Source organism: Schistocerca serialis, chromosome 3 (assembly GCF_023864345.2).
Source record: "Schistocerca serialis cubense isolate TAMUIC-IGC-003099 chromosome 3, iqSchSeri2.2, whole genome shotgun sequence".
Lineage (NCBI taxonomy): Eukaryota > Metazoa > Arthropoda > Insecta > Orthoptera > Acrididae > Schistocerca > Schistocerca serialis.
This window is the reverse complement of record NC_064640.1, coordinates 230,262,908-230,290,527: the sequence shown is the minus strand read 5'-3', so window position 1 is coordinate 230,290,527 and position 27,620 is coordinate 230,262,908.

The following is a 27,620-nucleotide window of genomic DNA, read 5'->3' as shown; positions in this document are numbered from 1 at the left end:
GTTTGGCCGTACCTTTTTGTAACACCCTGTATACAACTTTAGTCAGGAAGAAAAAGAAGTGAAGGAATGCTCAAAATTACTCAGATATTTTGATAATGGCAGTAAGTATATAAAAAACGTTACAGGTTAGCTAGAAAAAGCTTTTTATACTGTCGAACATAATATCAGCTACAGAAGTATGAACTGTGGAAATACGCTATCGTAGGATGTCTTCCATGATTCTAATTTGGTGAAGATGATGACATGTGGTCGAACTAAGGCAGAAGTACTCGTGAAAAACATTTTGGCTCCAAAAAGTATTCAGAACCTCAAAGATATCGTGAAAGATCCAGCGAAATCAAGCAACTTTTTCTCTATTTCAAATGATGCTTCTAGGCACAAAAATAGAAAGATTTTCCCTCTAATTGTAACGTATTTTGACAGTGAATACATAATAAGAAACAGGCTCAGAGACTTCACTGAACAGGTTGATGAGACAAATATTGATGTTAACAGTCCGATCAGTTCTTTACTGAATTTTCATAATTTAGTTGTAAATAACCTCACTGCATACTGTGCAGATAACGCAAATGTAAATTACGGGAAGCATAATCCTGTGTTCAAACCGTGCCAAGAAAACAAAAAACAGTTGGTGAAACCAAATGCTCAAATCGCATATTCCGTAACGCAACAAATCATATGTGTGATGCATTAAATGTAGCTATTGAAGTACTCCTCTTCAAAATATATGGACGTTTGTCTGTGCCACCCGTTACAAGAAAATGCAGTTTTAGTCGCAATAAATCTCCCTTACAATAATGTTCTGATGTTGGTGATTTCCTTTAAAACCATGATTAGATGTTGGTCGCCCTAATAATAATAGCAGTAGTAGTAGCATTTTAACACTAGAACTGCCGATGTTTCTTAATTCTTTCGTTTGTCACTCTCTTGCATTATTGCGTAGAGTGTTGAATTCACTTTTTATGAAATGAAGTAGTTAGTAGTTTTACACTTTACGGGAAAACCTTAAAGGAGAAATATGAAGATTCACCTAGAACCGCGGATGGGTCAGCTCTGACCCCTCTACTGTAGCCGCTATAACAACTGCATTATTCGTATAGCTTCATGCTTATTGTTAGATTGTGTTTTGTCAACAATCCCAAAACTCCCATTTATCTCACTGCCTGACGACGTTGCAGGTTTCCCAGGGGAAGAGAGGGAGAGCAGATTGAAACACGTCTGACTGTGTATGCAAGTAGTGAGCAGCCAGTGTTTTGTTTCATGAAATACTATGTAAACAGTGCGTGCAACATACAAATTTATTATGGCCAAACGTCTACGAACAGAAGAGGGCATTATAAATACGCTAAATGAGATTGTGAATCACCAGTCTGAGGGCGAGCTGCTGGAGTTTTCATCTGAGGAAGAATAATCCTCGCCTGTAGTTCCAGACTTTTCATCAGAAGCTGATGTTACATCTCAGTATGTTCTACTGAATACTGATGAGGAAGGTATACATGTTTATGTGTTTGTTTCTATAATAATTATTGTTTATGTATGTGCTGCAGAGACACATTTTAATTGCAACACTTATGTTTATAGGTTGTTGCTTTCTTGAGTTTTTAGAAATCTTACATTACATTTATGAAGGCGTGTTATCTCTTCTATTATTCCACAATTGGATACCAATACGATTTCTAATACTAATTACTAGTATTACAGCCAAAAAGGCTGGGTCAACTCGTGGCCGTGGGCATCGTGGACAACGAAATGACGAAGGTTGTGGACTATTTCATTTTCCTTCAGGTAGAAATATTGTTGCACCAGATGGAACGACCTGGAAAGTGGGAGTTACAGGTGACTGTTCAAATGGAAATGGAAATGCCGTGTGGCTGGGGCCTCCGGTCGGGTAGACCGTTCGCCTGGTGCTAGTCTGGAGTTGACGCCACTTCGGCGACTTGCGTGTCGATGGGGATGAAATGATGATGATAAGAACAACACAACACCCAGTCCCTGAGCGGAGGAAGTCTCCGACCTAGCTGGGAATCGGAACCGGGCCGTTAGGTACGACATTCCGTCGCGCTGACCACTCAGCTGCCAGGGGCGGGCACTGTTCAACTGGGAGATGTGAACAACGGAATGTTTTCAAATACCATGCAGGACCATCTCAGCTCGCAAAATGAAACGTGAATGAGACCTGCTGCAGTGGTTGGCATCTTATGGTAAGGGACAAAACCCGAAACACATTGTAAAATGCACTGAGACCAAAGCACGTCGAGTATAGGGTTCAGATGACTGTACTACGAACGTTGAAGAACTGGAAGCTTTTATAACTATGTTCAACGCCCATGGTGCTATATGAGTGAAGAGCTTAGAAATAGACACATTGTGGTCAATGATGTGGAGAAATAATTTTGTAAAGTCAACAATGGTTCGTGGAGGTTCAGAGAGATAATGCGTTACCTCAGGTTTGACATTAGATCCACAAAATCAGAACGACAAAAGCAGACAAGTTTGCTTTGGTATCAGAAATCTGGTATGAGTTCACTGTGAACGCACAATGTAGGTACGTGCCGGGTCCGTATATGACAATCGACATACAGCTTTTTCCTTCAAACTGCCGTTGCAGATTCACACAGTTGATGGCCTCACAACTGGACAAATACAGGCAAAGGTGTTGGATGTCAGTAGATAAAGACTCCAAATACGAGGCCTGTTCAGAAAGTAAGCTCCGATTGATTACCAAATTGAAACCACAGTGAACATCAGAAATGTTTTACTTGTAACAATTAGCTACACCTTTCAGCTACTTCTCTACGTAGTTGCCGTTCTAACTTAGACTTTTGTCATAGCGTTGTACCAACTTTTCAATAGCCTCATCATAGAAGGCAGCCGCCAGTGCTTTCCGCCAATTCTCCACGCTGGCCTACACCTCGTTGTCTGTGTCAAAATGTTGTCTTCAAAGACAGCGGTTCATGTGACCAGAGATGAAACTCAGGGGGAGACAATTGCGGACTGTATTGTGGGTAATCTCACATTTCCATTTGAAAACGATGCAGGAGCATCTTCATTGCCCCTGCAGAATGCGGCTGAGAATTGTCTTGAAGAAGAAACAGCACGACAGTTATGTAATGTTAGCTGCATAGCTTCAGGCGAAATTTCTCACCAGGCCCTCGTACTTGGCGGCAGACACTATTTTCTAGACATCTGTACGCACTCACTGCGAGCTCAGAAATGAGAAGAGCGACGTGATGCTAACTGGGGTTATACTAGAGACACTACCCAACACATCTGTGCAAAGCTTTATCGGATTTTCATAGTCGTTTCCATTTCGCGACCGATCGGAGCTTACTTTCTGAACGCCCCTCGTATATTGTGAATACTTTCCCTTGTAGAGGAAAGAATGACACTAGGCCTAGCGACGAGCGTCTTAGCGATTTTGTTGTGCAACCTGACCTCAATAAAGGAAGAAATGTCACCTGTGACAATTTTTTCATCTCCTTGGCTCTCCCGGAAATCTTGAAAGCAAATGCTGCTAGTGTAGTGGGCACCATACATCGATCTCGTACGGAAATTCCAGTCTGTATCAATAGGGCAAAAGAAGTGTTATACAGCAAAGTGTTGTTGAAGAAGAATGATACCATACTGACAGGGAAAGAGCCACAAGAATGTTCTGATTTTCAGCATTGTGCACCGTTATGTTAAAATTGAAGAAGTCAATACAGTTACATCTCATAGTGGCTCTAAATATGGAGTGGACGTGGTCGATGAAATGGCTCACAAACACGCTGTCAAAACCCCATCAAGACGTTGGCCTGTTCACACATTTTATAACTTGCTGAATTTGGCTGGTATAAATGCCTGCGTATTGTACAATGCTCTAAACGGGAGAAAGTTAAAACACAGAGACTTCATACTGCAGTGGGGGAGGAGGTTGCTGAAAATTACACAGCTACCAAGAAGACTACCACCTCCGTCACACCCGAAGACATTCCTGAGAGACAAGAAAAGCGGACACGTTACCTTGTTAAGTCTAATTGTGAACGAAACAAATCATTTGTAAAGTGTCATATGTGCAAGTAAATTGTCTGAACAAATGTACGTCAGAAGACTATTATTTGTGCTCATTGTGTGACGGTAGCCAGTAAAGGCACCCAGCAAATGCGTGTGCTTTTTTAAAATAATAAAAGATAATTTGTAAAAATCTACTTTATTTTTGTTGATTTCATAATAAAATTTCCAGGAGTACAAAGAATGGATTCATAACCCACTGATACAGGATAATACAAGGGGAATGATACGCGGGTCATTAGTGACCCAAGCGCGGCTCTAGGCATGTCCAGGTATCAGCTGTTCTAGTTTTAGGCTAGGCGCAAATTGAGACGCGTATAGCGCGTGTGGCGCGACGCAGCGCAGCGCGCGTTTTTGTAACATCACAGGTTCAAATGCGACCGCGCAAATTGCGACGCGACGCGACTGGGACGACCGAGCGAGGTGGCGCAGTGGTTAGCACACTGGACTCGCATTCGGGAGGACGACGGTTCAATCCCGTCTCCGGCCATCCTGATTTAGGTTTTCCGTGATTTCCCTAAATCGTTTCAGGCGAATGCCGAGATGGTTCCTTTGAAAGGGCACGGCCGATTTCCTTCCCAATCCTTCCCTAACCCGAGCTTGCGCTCCGTCTCTAATGACTTCGTTGTCGACGGGACGTTAAACACTAACCAACCACCACCACCACCGACTGGGACGCGACACGAGCCTGCGCCAGGTCGCGCGGCGTTGTGGTTGAGGCACAGTTTCTCGCGCCGCGCGTCGTGCGTGCCTCGCTAGCACCGTGGGTAATTTGAGGCGGGGAGCGGAAAAGTAGCCCGGCCATGTGCTCACACTGGAACGGCGCATATGAGCAGTGGTAGTTTTGCTCATACGATAAATTTTGCCTTTGGGTAGTGTTTCGTTTTTCGCCATTTAAACGCTCCAGCTTTCTTCGTTAGTACGTTATACTTTTCTGTTGTTTATATCTGTGTAGTTTTGTTTAGTTTTTCTTCTGTCAAGAAAAACGCCTACTTCAGTAACTGATGAGCCATTGGCCACTGGAATTGCATCATATGCCTCCGCGATGTTTTCACATCGCAAGAAGGGACTGAGGGTAGTGAATAAGGAAGCAAGGAATATTATAAAGTCATGTGATTAAGAATTAAGGCAGGAAAGTAAAACAAGGTTATCTTCTCGCTGCCTAGTAAGCTAGCGTATCTGTACGATCTGTTACAAAAATTTAGAAAGGGATAATCTCCACAGGTGTGATCCCTTTGTGCTTCCGGTAAAAAAAAAAATGGTTCAAATGGCTCTGAGCACTATGGGACTCAACTGCTGAGGTCATTAGTCCCCTAGAACTTAGAACTAGTTAAACCTAACTAACCGAAGGACATCACAAACATCCATGCCCGAGGCAGGATTCGAACCTGCGACCGCAGCGGTCTTGCGGTTCCAGACTGCAGCGCCGTTAAGCGCGCGGCCACTTCGGCCGGCGCTTCCGGTAAAAAGCGTCCAAGATCTGAAGTATAGAAGTTTCACTGTGATTACTCTGATATGGATGTAATAATGTAATACGACTACATGCATGTGAACATCATATTTCCACTGCAAGCTAGAAACAGTCGAAAAGCAGTCACAAATAACAATGTTTTAATTGGTTCACCGTGATGAGAAAAAGCATTTCAATTGTCGCATGGACATTATCAGCATTAATAAACTAATTATACAACCGGCTACACAAATGAAGAAAATGGTCGGTATTATTACGAAAGTAGGAATATCCTAAAAGAATGTTATGATTAGATATATTTAATTTGTTGAAATGTACTGCTGACAAAGGCGGATCTACTTTCATGACAATATTTTTCGAACTCTATCTCACAAGGCACACATGGCTAGCTTGTGCATTCCTGTCGCGCGCATTATCCTTCGCTGCTGACAATACACTGACCATTGTGTTGTCCGACAGATCAATTGTTTATTTTTCTCAATAACAGGTATTTTATTCGCGATCACACATTGTCAGTTTGGCAAGCCCTAGGTGAGTAACCGGTATCTGGCATGTGCCTATCATTCCGCCTGAAGGAACGCTCGTCATTATTTTAATACTGCATAGATCAAAAGAAGGAATAAAATCGTCTGGTAAATTTCCATTCCAGTCGTTCAGTGTTAAAAATACGATGGATTACAGGGATTCTACCAAAATTCCAACAGAATTGGCAATCTATTTTTGTGTGAATTGTTAACCTTTTCTCATTTGAAGAATTATCACCATTTATGATTCCTTTGTGACAATGTAAATTGCCAAACTCATCTCACAGCAGACAGAATTTAGAAAATCAGGGCCTCATTAAACAAGTAATTGTCAATCACAGAGCTCAATAGCTTTCGAAAAACCTCATAGTATCGGTTTGCAGTAACATAAAAGAAGAAATTTCATGTTTATTTTCATACTAGGAAGCTCTTGTTTCGCTAGCTGTGGATAACTCTTAAAAATTACAGTCACTGGAGTGAAATAAATAAAAAAGGAAGTATGAGTAGTGATATATCGCCATAGATAAGAAAGTTCCGTGTGTTTAATAATTGGCAAAACACTCTCCTCCTTGTGTGCTATCGTTCGCCAAACTTTAGTTTCGATGTCTTGAGCGGTTTAGGAGATATGAGAGATGTTTCGAGTATTTCATTCTCGCGGGCGTGAGATCGGAAGTGAGCGCGCTACATGGGATCCATTTTCTCGAGATCGGAGGCAGATAGAGACCTCCTCCCAAGTCTAAACAAAAATTCAGCATGTTAGCTAAATTTCATACGCAGCAACATATGGTGTAATACGCACCAAACGCAAAACCATAGCGACCCCTAATTTTCGTTGTAAACTTTCTGAGTTTTGCGTAGTGTCTTACTAAAATGTGTACATCACAAAAAGAATGGTCATTAGCGAGTTGATGGGCACTTCGCCACGAAGCTGACATATTACGCTACAAGTAGGGCAAAAATCAATATTTTCAGTGGATAGAGTCTGTAAAATCGTTTGAGAAAGATAACAGGTTGCGCGCGCTTCGGTTTTGTCAGCGCAGAGCGTCGCCAGTCGGCGCGTGCGAAGTATAGTATACGCGTCGCAATATGCGCTGGACCCGCGCGACCCGTGCGGCACGTGCGTGTCGCGCTGTAGTGTCGTGCCACGTTACACGTGCTATACGCGTCTCAATTTGCGCCTAACCTTAAGGTGGTGTAGATCTCAGGCACGACACTGCGCGTTCTTTCTAAACGAGCAGGAAGTGTTCGTCCCTTGCAGTGTGCAGTGCTGCTGCATGCCAGAGGACTCTGGCGGCAGCTTGGCGAAACAGCACGCGACCACAGGCTCCTCCTACTGTTAGCGAGCCGCCTTTGCTCTCTAGATGTACTTATCTTAATTGGCGTATCTGGTAAAAAGAATTGCCGTACCAGGAATTGTATCTTTTCTGTACGACACATTTAAAGCATATTGCTTGCCAAGGGGCTACAGAAAGGACTGAATGCTCTTCTCTGCCTAGTACTCATCCTTCCACCATCCATTTGGACGACACCCGTCCACCGACTGTGTGTGTGTGCGTGTGTGTGTGTGTGTGTGTGTAACGACAAGATCATTAGCACCCTGACTAAAATAAGAAAAAATTAATGTGGTTAAAGTGTATAAAACATTACACAGAAGTAAAAGATAATAGGTACTTAAAATTGCACTTAGCACTATTGCGCATGCTTTAAATTCCTGCACATTCAATCAAATTTTCAAAAATGTACAATTAAAACATATATAACACTATAGAGAAGCTAAAATAGCCACAAACGGATGTGTGGCAAGCTGAACACTTTAAAAGAACAGGGATAAGCCAGTAACCCTGATAATAACACATCAAAATATCCTCCCTATTTTTTTAAGGAGCATTTCACATATTTCACAGAATCTTAAAAGTCGTACCAGATTCGTCTCATTGTTATAATACTAGGGAAATTGAGCAAATGAGCAGTTGCCCTCTTGTCTGAAAACAAAACACGGTCAAGTAAAATGTGGCGCACTGTATTCTGCATGGGAGAGTGTTGCACCTTGAGAATAGTGTAACAAGGGAACGATGATATTTCCTGGTTGGTGTGAGCGAGCTTTGAATCATAAGGAGTGTGTGCTACAGACTGCCATAAGCAGATTCTGACATTTTCTGCTGCTCCTGTTATTGTGAGACATGAGGTTGAGTTTAGCATTTGTAAATATTTTTGATTCTGCACATTTAAGTGCTGTGTAACGCATTAAAGGCAGTTTATAGCTATTGTCAATTATTCATTTTCAGACTTTTATACCGAGTAAAATACTATAAAATTTTAAAACTAGTTGTACAATGCGATGTCGGTCAGTCACACTTCGTTGGTCGTACACCATCTTGTAATTTGAAACGGAAGCAGGAGCAAATGGAGCAAATCCAGACTTCGATTACAGAGGTCCAAAATTGTTCGTGATTTAGGATGATTTTCTGAACGTTTGACCATCGACATCTCTTTTCAAGCGAAGAGGGAGTTCGAATTCTTGTATTACAAACGAAATAGAAACACCCACAAGCTGTTGTACACCTCTGCCATTTCTTTCACAATTAATATGTTTTCTTCGCTGTAAGATGTGGGCGAAGGGGGAATGAAATAACGCCTTTTTAGCGTATTGGTTACACTTATTCTAGTTTCTCATACTTCCCCATCTCCCCCCCCCCCCCCCCCCCCCCCCACACCGAGCAAATATAATTTGCCACAGCTTCATAGGATTGTAATATTTATAAAAATAGTATCAGAGAATATGACATTTTATGACGCTAATGTATACAATTCATAGGACAAACTCAAGCCGTCTCTTCTTAATCTTTGCAAATCTCGTGATAACTGCATCAATGTTAATAACCCAGTGGATATGCAACAAAGCAAGACCAGTCAGTCGTTCTTCCCCAAGCCAAATACTGAGGCGACGAAGGGTTGAGAACGTACGTTCTGCTATTATTACACTAACTGATAGCGTTGATAAAATTTTTAGAATCCTTCTAATGCAAGGATGCAATTCACTGTCGCACATCCTGATATCAAGCAGAGACTCCGGAATTTTAAGACCAGCCGCGACATTCACTTCCACCTAACGACCAATGGTCCGATTTCTTGTACTAAAAATGAAATAGAAGCACCCAGAAGCGGCTTGTACACCTCCGGTGTTTCTTTCGCAATAGCAATGTTTTCTTCGCTATAAGCAGAAAACCCTCAAACTGAAAAAATTCATCACATCTGGGCAAAGGCTCCCATTCAGTGATTTCCTTGTTATATATGTCGAGAAACCATAAGCGATACTTTTATTTCCACTTACAATTGCCCAGTGACTTCTTGAGCTTTAAGAACAGCTGCCGGAAAACCGAATCCATATATTTCTTCTGTTCTAGAACGCTTATGGAGTCCTTCACAGCATTCACTGCTCTCTTTAAATCTGTAGTTGATGATTTAAAGAAAACGGTCGAGTGACGCAGTTACCTTTATAGTCTGAATAAGGAAAATAAACACGAATAACTGAAGACAATAACAATGATAGTAATTTGTGTACTAATAGACAGCTGATAGAATGAATTCAGGGCTGCGTGAACCCCGCAGAAGGCACTGACTGGTCTTCGGACTTCGTTTTGCTATTACGCCACAGTAATATCTTATAGAGGACGTAGCATATCTTCACCAAACTGCCACATTCAAACCGCAGATGACCGTCATGTCTCTCCACCCAATGTGTGTCGCAGATTCCCTGCCATCCAATGTGTGTTGCAGATTCCCTGCATTGCTTTTCTCCCAAACACTTGCTTAAAAACGCTGTATCTGTTTGCAGAGGTTTTAGCAAACGCTACGATCTTCATAATTGTAATCGGTGCTTTGTGATAAATAGTGATATTGGAAGAATTTTCGAGACAATTGTTCAGTAAATGATTGATAGAAGAGAAATGATTTGCGTGAATTGCTGTCTTCGTAAGCTCTTGACTGACACTCCTCGACTCATTAACCATAAATACCGGTAAACAGCTCTCGTGTCAATTCCAGTACAAATCTTCATATCAGTATTAAATTTCTTGGAAGTATCTTTCACTACATGAGCAAGAGCGAATCCAGTTGGTCGACGGTCTTCATTTGTATCTTTGGGACTAATCTTTTCACAAATATGACAAAATATAATAATATCCTCCGCATGAATTTCTTTGTGAAGGTGACGGACAGATAAACTGAGCTGTTTAATATCAGAAATATAGCTGGTTGCGTCAAACATAATGGAAAAACTTTGCTTCTCTAACTCTAGATAAAATTTGTCTTGAATTTTTTCTGTGCATACGCCAATGAGTTGTTCTTGCGAAGTTTGGCTTATCGTTCAAATGGTTCAAATGGCTCTGAGCACTATGGGACTTAACATCTGAGGTCATCAGTCCCCTAGAACTTAGAACTAATTAAACCTAACTAACCTAAGGACACCACACACATCCATGCCCGAGGCAGGATTCGAACCTGCGACCGTAGCAGCAGCGCGGTTCCGAACTGAAGCGCCTAGAACCGCTCGGCCACTCCGGCCGGCGCGTTTGGCTTATGTTTGTGTCTTTTGAAGAGTTGTTTTCTAAATGAAGACATAGATTTGAATCACTCGAATTAGTTCCGAAGAGCAACACATCACTGAAATTCCTATCATTGCTAAATACAACGTCTTCTGTCTTATAATCATGAGCATCACTTTTTGTGTTTCTTTGTACACATCCCGTAATCTCTTCGAGCCGGCCGCGGTGGTCTAGCGGTTCTAGGCGCGCAGTCCGGAACCGCGCGACGGCTACGGTCGCTGGTTCGAATCCTGCCTCGGGCATGGATGTGTGTGGTGTCCTTGGGTTAGTTAGGTTTAAGTAGTTCTAAGTTCTATGGGACTGATGACCACAGATGTTAAGTCCCATAGTGCTCCGAGCCATTTGAACCATTTTAATCTCTTCGGCAACGTAAATATTTTGATGGCCGTAGACGATTATGCTGCTGATAATTGGACGCAACAGTTTTCTGCTCTCTTTAACTTGAGCGTCTATCTGTGAACAAATCTGGTTAGTAACGTTGATGTCAGGAAGATGGAAATTAAGGAGAGAGTTCTTGATAGCCTCGACAACCAGTTGATGATATTTGTACCTCTGGTGAAAACGATTTCCCTTTCTCCAAGCAAATCGTCAAGATTTTCAGAGATTCTCCGATCAGTTGCTTTAAAGGCGTATTCGTATGAAAACCACCGTTAGAACTTGAGTTTGTAACAGTGCAGTATTTGCAGTAAAGCCCTTGATCATCATGTGGCATTACAAGCTACTGGAATTTTTTCGAATGTGAACTCTTAACAAATACTTTTGACTTTTTTCTCTCTTTGTGTAACGACATACTAAGGAAATTCGTATTCGGAAGGAGATGGCCGGTGTCGCTCTAGTAGCGTATCCTTAGGGTAATCATCTACAGGAGTTGGATAAAAATATGGAAACACCGCGAGAAATGCATGCTTGAACGTAAATGCAGATGCTAGCCAATCGTGGAGGTTGCGCTGTTGTATCTGACCACGAATGGCACCTGTGTGATGTCCTCAGTGCGTTGCAAGTGCCTGTCATGGTCAAGAAATGGTTCAAATGGCTCTGAGGACTATGGGACTTAACATCGGAGGTCATCAGTCCCCTTGAACTTAGAACTACTTAAACCTAACTAACCTAAGGACATCACACACATCCATGCCCGAGGCAGGATTCGAACCTGCGACCGTAGCAGTCGCGCGGCTCCAGACTGAAGCGCCTAGAACCGTTCGGCCACCGCGGCCGTTTGGCATGGTCAGAACAGTGTTCTGTGTAACTGAGAGCGTATTATGTCGTAGCTCATTACATTGAAAAGTGGACAAATTTTTGGTGCTTATATGGTCTGTGACTCCGTGACGTAGGTAGCTAAGCCACAACACGATCGAAAGAGTGTGTTCAGGGATCTTGGCGGTGGTCATTGAGGAGGACAGTGACGAAAAAGAAGAGGATGACAGCTGCAAGTCACATCAGAATTGACTGTCGCACACGCGAACCCTGTCAGCACCGAAAGCACACGAAGACAGCTCCATTTGCATGGAATTGCAGGATAGCTGGAATTCCAAAACCAGTAATCAGTGATGCGAATGCCCTTAACTGGAAAATGTGGCACCAAAACCATAAAACTATGAGGCAATAGATGAATGTTGCTGCAAGCTCTCATTACTGTCAAGGATTATATGACCCTTTTGCCTAAACAGGTCCATCGTATGGTACAACGTTTGCTCACCAGTTGTGATACTGTGTTCCAAGACGCCAGGGCTCTTCTTCACGCAGTTGACATCTTCCAGAACTGGTTTTGTGAGCACTGTCGCATCTCCTCTGGCCAATACAGTCACCAGATGCCAACAATATTGAGCCCCTGTGGTCTACTTTAGAGTGTTCCTCTTCATCCTCCATCCTAGTTACCTAACCTTGCCACTATTTTGCAGGAGGAATGGTATAAGAATCCCTTGGCAACCATACAGGACTTTTGACATCTTGGATATTCGGGAATCCAGCTGGATGTTCGCGTCGTTCTGTCGTTCTCGCACGATATTTCAACAGCGTGCCTCGCTGTCTTCTTCAGGTGCTACTTGAGACTGGTCCTTGGGTCTTTTTTTTCTTTTTTTTTAGCACTTTTCATTCCTTCTCCTAAGGGGAGAAGGCGGGCTGTTTTAGGGCTTGTCTGTTTGCCCTTTATCAGCCATAGGGTACATTTTTATTTTATGTATTTCCATTTTTCTTATATATCTGGTTACATGCTATTATCTTATATTGGGTATCTTATAATTTTACGTTATTTTTGGTGTATATAATGTGAGAGAATATTGATTGACTTTGTTATGTATTAACTGAACATGTTTAACAATATAACCAACTTAATAAAACTAATTGTTTACTTAATTGAATTTAGTTTATAACTGGAAGTGACATTATTCTAATGGGGGATTTTTTTTTTCAAACGCGCTTACACTTATTTTTCCCTCTGTAATACTTCTATGTGATGGAGTATGTTGTTTTGGATGATATATTCTAGCTTAGACTAATCTTAATACTAACGTTTACATGTTCTCCTTTCCTGTTTTGTAGTACTTGGAGCTGGTTGCTACAATGTTTTTTGCCTTATTCTAATTTTACGTATTCTCCTTTCCCTTTGGTGGTACTTGGAGCTGTTTTTTTTTTTTTTTTTTTTTTTTTGTTAACAATAGTTCTTATCTTGTCTATGATTTCCTTAATGTTATTGTGTTTTTTTCTGTGGGGTGTGTTGTGTGTTGAGTGTGAGGGGCTGTCGTGGTGCACTAGGCTATTTGTTGCTCTGCTATTGTCTTTTGTCTAGGTGGGGTGGGGTGGTTTCGCCTCCTGTCAGTTGTGTCATTGTGGGTGCTAAGTCGGGGAACTCAGTTGTTGTATTTTGTGCTACTGTACGCGCCGGGTAAATGTATTTCTTTTTTGGGCGTCTTGCTGTGCGTGGCTTGGTCGTCAGAATGTCTTCCATGTCGGGTCGTTTGTGTAGGATGTGTGAGCCGTATCTTGCTCTGAGTTTTGTCAGTCTTGTTTGCAGAGGGGTTATTTCTGTCGCCTCATATACTTCGTCGCTAGGGGTGCGGCATGGTAGCTTTGCTATGCTGCGTAGTAGTCGGCGTTCTGTCGAGTACAGTCTGTTTGCTACTGTCTTTGGTATTCCGCCTAGTGGTGCAGCGGCGTATTCGTATATTGGTCGTATGTATGTCTTGTATGTGTGTATGGCTGTCCTGGTGGAGCAGCCATACAGTCGTCCTTGTACTTGTCGGATTAACTGTTGTCGTTTCCTCGTTTTGTTGAGCAGGTGTTGCAGGTGGGCTTGGTAGTTGAGGTGTTTGTCTAGGTAGACACCGAGGTATCTCGCCTTGTCAGTCAGTTGTAGAGGTTCGTTCCATAGTCGGAGTGTTATGTCTTCTTGTTTTTGCTGTCGTTTTTTTGTCAGGTTGCGGTGTTGGAATAGGACTAGTTGTGTTTTAGTCGGGTTGGGTCGGATTCTCCATTTAGTCATCCATGTCTCTAGTTTGGTCAGGTATTTTGCTGCTTTTCTTTGTATTACGTCTGTTCTGAGTCCTGTGCACCAATATGCAGTGTCATCTGCATATAGGGCGATTTTTTCGTGTTGGTCTGTTGGGGTCGGTAAGTCGTGTGTGTATAGCGCGTACAGTAGTGGGGATGATATTGCACCTTGCGGGACTCCTGCCTCTGGGGTGAATGGTTCGGAGGTGGCGTCTTGCACATGTACTCTGCTGTGTCGTCCGGTGATTTGAGTTTTTATTAGGCGTACGAATTTCGGTGGGATGCCGAGTTTGAGCAGTTTGAACAGGAGCTCATTGTGCCATAGACGGTCGAAGGCGCGCTCGATGTCGAGGAATATGGCTAGCGTACAGTGCGATCTGTTGAAGCCCTGGGTGATGTCGCATGTCAATTTCAGAAGTGGGTCTGTGGTGGAGTGGTTGGGGCGGAAGCCGGCTTGGAGTAGGGGGAGTAATTGTTTGTTGTCCACATATTTTCGCAGTCTGTCGGTCAGTATACGTTCGTAAGTTTTTCCTATAACGTCCAGTAGTGAGATAGGTCGGTGGGAGAGGGGGTCCGTTCGTGGTTTGTCGGGTTTGGGGATCATTATGGTCTTACTTGTCTTCCACGCAGTCGGGATTGTTTCTGTCGTTAGGCAGTAGTTGAACATCAGTGAGAGGATTGGGATTAAGGCAGGGAGGGGGGCGTTCTGCAGGTGGATACGTTTGATGTTGTTTTGTCCTGGGGCTGAGTTTCGTCCGGTCCGTATTGCGTTGGTGATTTCAGCGTCTGTTATAGGTTTGGTCAGTTCGGAGGTGTCTTCAGTTTCTGCTGTTGGACTTGTTAGTAGGTCAGGGAGTTGGTTCTCTACGTGTCGGTAGAAGTCGTTGTCGAACTTTGCGTCTGTTGGGAAGGAGTGGATGATTCGGAGGGCGTTCTGGAATGTGTCTGCTTGTGTTTTAGGGTCTGTGATTGGTTCGTTGTCTACTATTAGTGTCTGGTTGGGGGGTTTCTTTTGTCCAGTCAGCGTCTTGAATTGGTTCCAAAATTTTCTGCCTCCTTTGTAGTTGAGTTGGCGGCAGGTGTCGTCCCACTCTTTTTGTTTGTGCTGGGAGATTATGCGTTTCGCTCGTGCGTTTAGTCGGTTCCACTGTCGTCTTAAGTCTGGGTTATTTGTACGTCTAATTTCGCGCTGTAGTTGCCTTTTCCGCCTTAGGATCGCTAGCGCCTCCGCCGGAATGGTGGGCCTCCAGTTCTCTATTGTCTTTTGCGGGATTGCCTCGTCTATTGCTGTTGTGAAGGTGGTTTCTAGTCGTTCGTTTAGGTGTTCCAGGTCGGCGTTGTCTGTCAGGGTAGTTGGCAGTGCTAGTTCGTCTTGTATGATGGTTTTGAATTTCCTTCAGTCGGCTTTTGTATATAGGCGGATGTTGCGTTGTGTGGGGTGAGGCGGTGGTGGGTTTATAGCGGTTGTGGCGAATATGATGGGGAGATGGTCGCTGGTTATGGGGTCACCTAGGAAGGGATTGGATAGGTTATTGGTTAGGATCGGACTATGGAGGATATGGTCTGGGGTGGAGGAGCCGCGATGTCCGATGAATGTTGGTTGGTCGAGTGCAAGTCTAGATATCGGGTCGGTTGTTAGTATGTCAAAGAGTGCTCGTCCATTGTCGTTCGTTGCTGTGCAGCCTAGTTGTGTGTGGCGCGCGTTCAGGTCGGTCAGCAGGATGAATTTGTTGTAGGTCGTCATCAAGTACTGCATGAAGTCTTGTGGGATGGGGTGTCTGGGTGGGTTGTACAAACATGCGACAGTCAGCTTGCATCTTTGTTGTGTCCTGATTTGCACCACGACAGCTTCCGTATCCTGTAATTGTTGCGGGAGGGGCATCTCTTTAACTGGGATGTTGCTATCTGTGTATATTGCTACGCCCCCCCTGCCGTCGGGTCTGTTTTTGGAATGGCAGGTGTATATCTGCTTAGTTTGCAGTATTGTTGTGGGCGTAGCCATGTTTCGGCCACGCCAAGGATGTGTATCTTGTGTTGACGCATGCTGTGCATAAGTGCATGTTTTCTATTTCGTAGCCCTTGGACATTCACAAACATGATGTTTGCGCTGTCATTCTCTGTCAGTCCCGCCATCGTGCTTCTGTCGTTGTAGGGGGGGCGGGGGGGGGGGGAGTGGTTTACGTCGTGTCTGTAATTGTGACGTGGATCCTGTTGTTGCTTTGTGTCACTTCCAGATTTTTGTTTAGGAGTTGTCTGATGGTTTGGCGCAAGACAGTCTTAATTTCGTGTTTCCTGTCTTGGAAGACGTTGAGCAGGACGGTAGTAAGTGTGCGAATGAAGTCTTCCTTCATGACCGCCTCTTCTTTCAGTTCTGCTGTTGTTTGGGGGCGTGGGGCAGGTTCGTCAATCGTTTTTATGACGGCTTGTGCATAGGTGTTGACTGCTTCTTTCGGTCGGCTCTGGCATTTCAGTGATAGTGCCGAGTGGCTCTCTCCGCAGTTCGCGCATTTTGTGTTGTGTGGAGGCGCGTTACACCTTGAGAGCGTGTGTTCGCCGCTGCACTGTGGGCATTTGGGCTTGGCCACGCAGCCGTGCGTTTTGTGGTCGAATGACAAACATCGACCGCATTGCGCTGGCTGGGGGGGGGGGGGGGCAGAAGGTTCGATGGTTCTACCGCTCGTACTTTGTAGTCAATCCTAACACCATCGTTTAACATTCTGTCGATGGTGTCAGGATCGTGAGTCAGTACTCGAAATTTCATCGTTGGCCCACCAGTTTCGCGGGAGGTGATTCGCCAGGTTTTGTGGACCTTCAATCCCTGCTCGATAAGCTGTTGTTTTACTTCTTCCTCATCCACCTCTTGCTCTACACCCTTGATTACCGCGCTAAGCGAGGGCTTGTTCAGTTGCCTTCGTTGTAGCGGTTCCCTGGGTGGGAGCAGTTGCACTTTAACTGCTGGGGAGAGGTGGTTGCGGAAGAAGGTTTGCAGGGTTGGCGCAGCTTCCTCGGACGCGTATTTTATTATTGTGGAGAGGCCTCTCCTGACGTTGATGTTTACAATGTTTGCTTTCATATTTGTGCTAGCGAATTGTTTGAAGGTAGTTGCGATGGTGTTTTGTGTGGTTTCTCGTGGTAAGCTGAATATTTCATAGGTGGACACCCTAGGTCTTCGTGGCGGCGTGCTGCAGTAGGAGCTCGGTGAGGTACCTCTCGATGACGGGGTCCAGCTCCTCTGGTCCCGCTGGGCAGATGGTATGTCATCTGGGGATGCTGGGCTGATGGTAGTGGGGTTGGGGGGGTCACCAGTCGGTCTTCCAGTCATCTCGGATCGGTTTTGATTTTGATGTTGCGCTGGCGTGTTGTCAGCTCGGTAGTCCAAATACTTAGGCATGTGTGTGTGGCCGCACTTGGGGCGCTGAGTTCCCGCTTGGTTGGCACCTTGCTTTGACGCCTGAAGGTATCCACGGGAGTGGTCAGCCCTATCTACTCGTGCGCGGGTTACGGAGCAGTGCTGCCGGCCCTGGCACGGATTTGTCCCTATAGAGGGGGGCAGAGATGCTCTGCCGTGCGGCGCTATGTGGTGAATGGAACTGTGGCTTTATCGCCTTAGATTCGTTTCGCTGCCATGACGAAACGGTGTTCGACACTTTTGCTTTTTTTGATTTAAACGACAATTGCTTTTCTGGAGGTTACCGTTTTAGCGGCAACAGCTATCGTTGGTTCCTGGCCTATCTACTATGTCTGGACGCTTCGGCTCGTCCGCTTGCCGCTGCTGCCTTTGTCCTGTGGTGGGGGGTAGCGGTGGCTGGTGGCCCCCTCAGCGCTCTGCTACGATGACCTGCACGCTCCGGCTGCCACGGCTCGAATGGTCCTTGGGTCGATCGAGTCCAGTATTTATGCCTGGGAGGAGCTGGGCGTTCCCTAATCGGTCCGCGCCGGGTCGAGTGTTCCCTCTGTGGTCCGCGCCCGCCAGACTCGGCTTCAACGGACCCCTCCAGTCGCAGATGTTTTGACTGCCGTCGGCGCCCGTTCTGACCGTCCTCAACGGATGTAGTTATCATCTGAGGTGTGTCAGACCCGGTCTGAGATGTTGGGTACTCTATCTCCTGACTGTTTCGTGCTGGGCGCTCCCTAATCGGTCCGCGCCGCGTCGTGTGTTCCGTCTGAGGACCGCGCCCGCCAGATCATTCGGAGTTAGTCTTCCGACGAGAGCGGACGTGTCGCGCGAGAGCTCGTTATGTCTACGGACGCTACTCCGGCTGAGGGTGTGGCGGATCGCCGTCCGGCGGAGAATACTTCGTCGGCGGCCTCATCCGGCCCCCCACCTATGATGACCAGGCAACGCCTCCGTGAGAACGATCTGTTGACGACCTGTGCAAGGACTTTGGATCTCGGTATGGATTGCACTCCTGATTCTTCGGGCGAAGATGACGACGGCCACCAGCAGCATAGTCGTAAGCGCACCGGCGACGCCGCCACCGGGGCCGATGACGGTTTCCGGAAGCCACCAAAGAAGAAGGTCTCGAAGCAGCCGCAGCGGCGGCCTGACACCGACGCGGTGCCAACGTCTAACCGCTACGACGTCATCCAAGACGGCGCGGACGGCGTTCCACCGCCCCAGCAGCAACAGCAACAGCAGGGGGCGCAGCAGCAACCGTCCCAGCCTCAGCTGCAGCGGAAGGTGCCGCCCATTGTGTTGCAGTTTAAGAATTCCTACAAGCAACTACACACGTGGTTAAAGGAACACTGTAAGCAGTCATTTACTGCCAAGCAGACGGGGGGTGATACCCTCAAACTTAGCCTCTCCTGTACTGAAGATTATGTGACTGTAATGGATATGGTTGGGCGAGAGGGTATCCCCATGTATACCTATCCAGCGGTCCGTCCGCCGACTCTGAAGGCGCTGTTGAAGCACATTCCGGCGTCTCTCACCCATGACGACCTGAAGGAAGAACTGGAGGACCTCGGCTTCGTCGCGACGGTGGTGGATTACCATCGTATGCCCGGGACCAATCAGCTTACTGGCCACCGCGTCGTCGTCCTGCAGGACACTCCTCGGCATCGGGAAATATTCCAGCTAACCAGGATTTACGATCTCTCCATCACCGTGGAACGTCTGCGGAAGTCCCGTGGCCCGGTCCAATGCTTCCGGTGCCAAGGGTTCAACCACGTGGCCCGTCACTGCACTATGCCGCCTATGTGCGTCAAGTGTGGTGCTGGCCACGACAGCCGCCTTTGTCCACTAAGCAAGGATGAGCCGCCCGTCTGTGGCCTGTGTGGAGGCAGCCATCCTGCCAATTTTCGTTCCTGCGCGAAGCATAAGGAGGCTAGCCGTCGGCAGCGGGGTCTTCCGCCCGTCCCGCCCTCCCGACGTGCTGATACACGACGGAGGCGACAACCGCCGCCCACACAGCCGGCCACTGACAAGCGTACGTGGCCCTCCCTAATTGAACGCCGGTCAGCGAGGATCCAGCCCGGTGTCACAGTGGCAGATGCACTAAAGGGCGTCTCCCAACCACGGGCGACCGCGGCTGCCGAGGTGCCCAGCGTCCCACCGCCTCCTGCACGCCAGGACCGCCAGCCAGCTTCTCCTTCGCCTACAGCAGTGCCTACTGTTGGACTTCAAGACGTTTTCCAGCTGCTGCAGCATCTGACCACGATGGTGACCGAGTTGACCACCGCCATCGTCAACCTGCTTGCAACCATCGCCGCCACAGTGGAGGCGACGATCTCACGCAGCCTTCGGGCTCCTACTGCCGACACTTCAGTAGCCCAGCATGCCTAGACGCCGCCGCTTGGATGATTTCCGCATAGTGGCTTATAATGCCGCCAACCTCACCTACGACCTTGAGGAGCTTCGGCAGTTCTTGTTTGAACATGACGTGGACATTTGCCTGGTCAATGAGACCTTCCTCAAACCAGGCATCCGCTCCAACATCGCCAATTACCGATGCTTTCGGACCGACCGGCCGACGCAGGGGGGTGGCACGGCGATCTTCATCCGCTCCTCCATTCCCCATTGTGAAATTCAACCACCTGCCATCGGGACTATAGAAGTCACTGCTGTCCAGGTTGAAACGGCCACTGGACCAGTCACGTTTATGGCTGTTTACCGGAGCCCTCGTCGCCGGCTCCTCCTAGATGATGCCCGTCGCCTTCTCCGGACTCCTGGCAAATATTTTATTGCTGGTGACCTCAATTGCAAACACGCCGCCTGGAATTCTTTGGTCACCAATCTTAATGGGCGGCTTCTTCTCCAGGCCACTGAAGAGGTGAATGCGTATGTCTGCGGTCCCGAGGAGCCGACGTGTTATCCTAGCAGAGGGAGGCCCGACATTCTTGACATCGCCATTACTCGGGGACTTAATCAGTTCCTGACTGCTGAAGTCCTTCACGAACTGAACTCCGACCATCTGCCCGTTCTCTTTCAACTGGACGTCGCCCCGGCACAGAGTCCGGGCCACCTCAATTTCAACCACACGGATTGGCCCTGCTTCCAGCGACGAGTTACTGCAGCCCTGCAGCAACAAGTGGATGGCGTCGGCGTTCACGAGGCCTCTGTCGACCAGTTCGCTGATACTGTCACCGCCGCTCTGGAGGGAGCGACACCCCGCCCGCGCCCCAGCACCTTCGCATCTTCCGCTCTCCCGGCGGAAATCCTCCAGGACATCCGCACTCGTAACCGCCTCTGCAAGGATTGGCGTGTGACCCGGGACCCACAGCTGAAGCGCCAAATCAACAGCCTGCGCCGTGACATCAAGGCGGCGATTGTCCAGCATAAGAATCGACGCTGGGCTGCGAAATTGCAGGCGTTCACCCCTGACCCCATGCACTGGAATGCGGTCCGCTTTTTTACGAAACGCAGGACACGGATACCCCCTCTTGCAACACCGACTGGGACGGCCTATCTACATGCGGATAAGGCGAATCTCCTTGCGGACATCTTTCAGGAGAATTTTACCCCCCTTCAAGATGGTGTGGATCAGTTGCACGTCGCCCAGGTTGACGCCGAGGTGCAGACCATCCTCCATGGGGACGAGGAGGAGGACCACGACGACATCCCGCCTATTTCCGTGGCTGAAGTCCGTGCGGGCATCAGGGCTCTCCCGGCGTCCAAGGCTCCAGGTGTTGATACCATTACTGGCCGGGTCCTTAAGAACCTGCCGCTCCTGGCAGTTGTTCGTCTCACTGCCATCTTCAATTGGGTTCTGCGGACTCGCACCTACCCTGCAGTGTGGAAGCACTCCATCGTTATTGCTGTTCCCAAGCCGGGCAAGGATCGGAAAGACCCAAAATCCTACCGGCCTATCAGTTTGCTTCCACACGTCAGCAAGCTGTTCGAGCGGCTACTTCTTCAGCGACTCCGGGCCATCCTGGATCTTCGGGAAATCCTCCCCCCAGAACAGTTCGGCTTCCGCCGTGGCCACTCCACGACCCAGCAGATTGTACGTGTTGTGGAGTACATCACTCGCGCCTTCAATAACCGGGAATACTGTGGAGCGGTTCTTCTTGATGTCACCAAGGCATTTGACAGTGTTTGGCACACTGGCCTTCTTTGGAAGATGGCCCACCTTGGGTTTCCCCGGACATACGTGCGCCTCATTGCGTCGTACCTGCGGCACCGCACTTTCGCTGTCCGCGTTGAAGCAGCCCTCTCCACTGCCAGGCCCATCGTCGCTGGGGTGCCGCAGGGCTCTGTCCTGGGCCCCGTCCTTTGCACTATCTTTACATCGGACCTTCCGACGTCGCCCCGTGTGGAGAAAGCCGTCTACGCCGATGATACGATGCTCTACACCAGGAGCCGGTGGCATGCAGCCATGCATTCCCGGTTGCAGCGGGCGTGCGACGATCTGGAGATCTGGGCAGCTCGCTGGCGCATCCGGTTCAATCCCCTGAAGACTCAGGCCATCGTCTTTACGAGGAAGACCACGATGCCGGCCCCGCCACTTCACCTTTACGGGACCGCTCTCCCCTGGCAGAAGACTGTCCGGTACCTGGGTGTCATCATGGACGATCGCCTACTCTGGAAGCAGCATATCGACGCCGTCCGTGCAAAAGTCCACCAGTGGATGGGCGCACTGTACCCATTCCTTAATGAGGGGTCTGACCTCTCCATCCGGAATGGCCTCCTCATCTTCCGATTATTTATTCGGCCGATTGTTGACTATGCATGTGAGGCTTGGGGCAATGCAGCCCCCACACATATCCAGCGTCTACAGGCGCAACAGAATAAGATTCTTCGGCGGGTCTTCCATGTCCACCCGCAGTTCCCGCATCGCTACCTACACCAAGCAGCTGATGAATTGGACGTGATGCTCCGCATCCAGCAGACTGCCGGCCGTTTTTACCGACGGTCGCATGCCTCTGCCAATCCCCTCATTCGAGACATTGGTGCTCCTCAAGATGTTCGCGACCGCTATCAGCGGCCTGTTGCACTCCTCGACAGATGAGAAACCGGGAGTGCACTAAGCGGACGCTGCTTGCAGCTCCGTCCCTATGATTCACTTTTTATAATCCCGCATACCCTGCTGCCATACCACAAATAAAGAAGTTCAACCCAATCTCCCTCCTCTGACGAATGCAGGCAATGCCGTCAGGTAAATCCTGTGTTATTCTCCTCTTATTGGGACATACGACTGGCGGATGGGTGCCCGCCAGATGCCTTTACATCGGACATCCCCACCTCCCCCAGGGTGGAAAAAGCTATATATGCTGACGACACCGCCATCTACACGCGCAGCCGATGGCCTCAGGCCATGCACCGCAGGCTTCAGGAAGCCTGTTACGACCTTGAAGGATGGTCCCGCAAATGGCGGATTCGCTTCAACGCTCAAATGAGCCAAGCAGTCATCTTTACCAGAAGACGACCGCCGCAAGTGCCGGAAATTCGGTTATTCGGCGAAGACATCGCGTGGCTGCCCTCAGCAACTTATTTCGGGATCGTGCTGGATCGTCAGCTCATCTGGCAACAGCACGTCACGGCCACCCGCAGGAAAGTGGACCAGCGCCTGGGAGCACTTTACCCGCTGCTTAATGAAGGCTCCTCACTGTCAGTTGCAAATGGCGTCCTTATCTACAGGCTATTCGTCCGGCCGATCATGGACTACGCCTGCGTCGCCTGGGGCAATGCTGCCACCCGCCACATTCAACGTCTACAAGCGCTGGAGAATAAGGCCTTACGAAGAGTCCTACACGTGCACTCGCAGTTCCCGTCTCGTTACGTACACAAAGCTCTGCAAGAACCTGAGGTCCTTCGCAGATTTCGACAAAAAGCCAGACGCCTGTATCAAAAAGCCATGGTCTCGGAAAACCCACTCATAAGGAACATCGGAGTCCCGTCAGATGTCCGGGACACATACCAACGACCAGTCACACTGCTCAACAGGTAATGCACCTGGCAGTGTCCAACCCACAGAAGTCCAAATAAAATTGATTCTATAATCCGCAAATAAAGAAGACAATTTCCTACACCTGAAGTTCCTTCTAACATACCCAGAATTAGTAGTCAATGCCTTTGGGTAAATACTGCCTTCCCTCAACCCCTGCCGGTAGTTTAGACGATGCGGACCGGTGCCCGCCAGATGTGGCTACATTGTCCCTCTCTGGTCGCTGGTGTTCCCTCCGCCGTCCGCGCCCGGCCTGGCCATCTTCTGAAGTCGAGTTCATGATCTGGGGTGTGTCAGATCTGGTCTCCAATGACAGACACCTTGTCTCACGGCTGTTCTCTACTTCTCCACTTCTATTTCTTGTAGAGTCCCGGTGTGTCCTGCGTTGAGTTTCCACAAGCTCAAGCGCTGGATTCCAGGCAGTGCTGATTTGGTATCCCGAGTCACGGTTGATTAGATTGTCTGTGGCCTTAATCTCAATGGCTTCTTTAATGACACTGTCCCAAAATCTTGAGGCCTGTGTCACAATCTTGGTGTCATTGTAATCCACTGAATGACCAAGTTCCAGAAAATGCTCTGCTGTGGCTGATTTAGTTGCCTGCCTGAGTCTGGTATGTCTCTGGTGTTCTTTACACCTGATGTTCACAGTTCTGGTGGTCTGGCCAATGTATGACATCCCACACTGGCATGGTATGTTGTAAATACCTGGCTTGCGTAGCCCCAGGTCATCTTTTACATTCCCCAGCATAGCCCCAATTTTGGTGGGTGGGCAAAATATGCTCTTGATGTCATATTTCTGGAGAATCCTGCTGATCTTGGCAGAGATAGGTCCGGCATATGGCAGGTATGCCATCTTCTTTGCCTCTTCTGGTTCTTCTTCTTGATCCTCTGGCCAGTTAGCAGGTTGAAGTGCCTTCTGGATATCTCTAGAGGAGTACCCATTCCTGCTGAACACTGATTGTAAGTGTTCTATTTCTGTGGCCAGACTATCAGGATCTGACAGAGTTTGTGCTCTGTGGACCAGTGTTTTGAGCACTCCATTCTTCTGTGCCGGATGGTGGCAACTGCTGGCTTGTAGGTATAAGTCAGTGTGCGTAGGTTTGCGGTACACACTGTGTCCAAATGTGCCATCTGCCTTTCTCTTCACCAGAACATCCAAGAACGGAAGTAGTCCATCCTTCTCCATTTCCATTGTGAACTGAATGTTCGGATGGCAAGAGTTCAGATGTAGCAGGAGCTCATCTAACTTCTGTCTACCATGGGGCCAGATGACAAAGGCATCATCCACATACCGAAAAAAGCACTTGGGCTGATATGTGGCTGAAGAGAGTGCCTCCTCTTCAAACCTTTCCATAAATAGGTTGGCCACCACTGGTGATAGAGGGCTGCCCATAGCCACCCCTTCTGTTTGTTCATAAAATTGACCCCCATATAGGAAGTACGTCGAGGTGAGTACATGCCTGAATAGATCAAGGAGAGCCCCATCGAACTTCTCTCCAATAAGCTCAAGTGACTCCTTCAGTGGTACCCATGTGAAGAGAGACACCACATCGAAACTAACCATGATGTCTGTGTCTGTGATGTGTTGCTGGCCCAGTCGTTGCAGGAAATCCTCTGAGTTCCGGATGTGATGTGCACATTTACCCACATGTGGTGTCAACATCATCTTCAGGTATTTCGCAGTAGGGTAAGTTGCTGCGCCAATATTGCTGACAATAGGTCGCAGTGGAACCCCATCCTTATGAACCTTGGGGAGTCCATAAAGTCTAGGTGGTGCTGGCGCTTTGGGACGCAGCTTCTTGATGACTTGTTCAGGCAGGCCCGTCTCCTTCAACAGAGCCCTGGTTTTTGTCCACTTTCTCTGTAGGGTCGCTTGCTATTGACCTGTATGCAGGATCCTCCAGAAGTTGTTGCACCTTTCTGTCATATTCTGTTTTCTTTAGGATGACTGTGGAGCTCCCCTTGTCTGTGGGCAACACCACAGTGCTATCATCCTCCCGGAGACGCCTCAGTGCCACCCTTTCATCACCTGAAATGTTGGATTTGGGTGGCTTGGTCTCTCTTCGGATCTCTTTGGCCACACTAGAAGATAACGTGTTGGCCACTTGCTCAACCACACTGATGAAGGCTGTGACAGGCACGTTTCTAGGAGTCACTGCGAAATTGAGGCCCTTGCTAAGTACTTTTAAGGTGGTCTCATCGAGCTGCTTGTCACTTAGATTGACCACCGTGCGTGTGTCCCCAGTCTGTTGCGCCTTGTTGTTGAGGCCTATCTCTGCCAAGATCAGCAGGATTCTCCAGAAATATGACATCAAGAGCATATTTTGCCCACCCACCAAAATTGGGGCTGTGCTGGGGAATGTAAAGGATGATCGGGGCTACGCAAGCCAGGTATTTACAACATACCATGCCAGTGTGGGATGTCATACATTGGCCAGACCACCAGAACTGTGAACATCCGGTGTAAAGAACACCAGAGACATACCAGACTCAGGCAGGCAACTAAATCAGCCATAGCAGAGCATTGTCTGGAACTTGGTCATTCAATGGATTACAATGACACCAAGATTGTGACACAGACCTCAAGATTTTGGGACAGTGTCATTAAAGAAGCCATTGAGATTAAGGTCACAGACAATCTAATCAACCGTGACTCGGGATACCAAATCAGCACTGCCTGGAATCCAGCGCTTGAGCTTGTGGAAACTCAACGCAGGACACTCCGGGATTCTACAAGATATAGAAGTGGAGACTGAGAGAACATCCGTGAGACAAGGTGTCTGACATTGGAGACCAGATCTGACACACCCCAGATCATGAACTCGACTTCAGAAGATGGCCAGGCCGGGCGCGGACGGCAGAGGGAATACCAGCGACCAGAGAGGGACAATGTAGCCGCGTCTGGCGGGCCAGTTCGAGTTAGTCTTCCGTACTGAGCAGACGTGCTACGCGTGCGCTGCCATGCGTTCGGCATCTAGCTCAGCGAAGGGTGTGGCGGATCGCCGTCCGGCGGAGCTCGCTTCGTCGGCGGCGCCATCCGGCCCCCCCCCCCCCACCATGACGACCTGGCAAAGGCGGAAGGGCAATGATTTATTGACGACCACAGCGAGGGCCCTGGACATGACAATGGATTATTCTTCTGACGCATCCCTCGAAGACGACGCTACTCGCCCGTCGACGTCACAGTTTCGACGGAAACGCAGCGATCCCGGACCTGGACTGCCCCATGTGGCGCCCACCGACGACGGCTTCATTCGTCCGCCGAAAAAGAAGCAGGCGAAGAACCAGCCACCGGCAGACGCACCTGTAGTGCCTGTAAGCAACAGGTTTGACGTCATCGACGATGGCGGGGCGGCGCCACAGGCTAATGCGGCACCACAGCAGTCACAACAGCACCAACAACAACAGCAGCAGCAGCAACCACAATAGCAGCAGCATAAAATTCCACCGATCGTCCTGCAATACCCGGACACCTATTTGAAATTGTACGATTGGCTGACGCAAAATCTGAAGCAGCCTTTCACTGCGAAGCGGGCTGGAGGCGATAAGTTAAAACACACTGTCACAGCCACTGAAGACTACGTCAAGGTTATGGACATGGTGGGAACCGAGGGAATATCATGCTACACGTTTCCTACTGTTCGACCGCCCACTCTGAAGGTGATATTTCGAGGAATCGTCGATTCTCTTCCGAACGACAGACTCAAGGACGAATTGTCTGCATTGGGATTTGCGGCGACGGTTGTGGACTACCATCGGATGCCTGGCACGCAGCAGAAATCAGGCCTACGTGTGGTGGTTCTCCTGGACACGCAAGAAAATCGCGATGTGTTTAAAATCAACAGAATTTGTGCACTCTCCGTTTCTGTCAAGAAGCTACGTAAATCAAGAGGAGTGACTCAGTGCTACCGCTGTCAGGGCTTTAACCACGTGGCGCGGCTCTGCACAATGCCATTTGTATGTGTGAAGTGTGGTGGCCCTCATGACAGCCGCCAGTGTCCCGTACCCAAAGAAGAACCTGCGAAATGCAGACTGTGTGGCGGCAAGCACCCAGCCAGCTATCGTTCCTGCCAGAAACACAAAGATGCTAGTCGCTGAC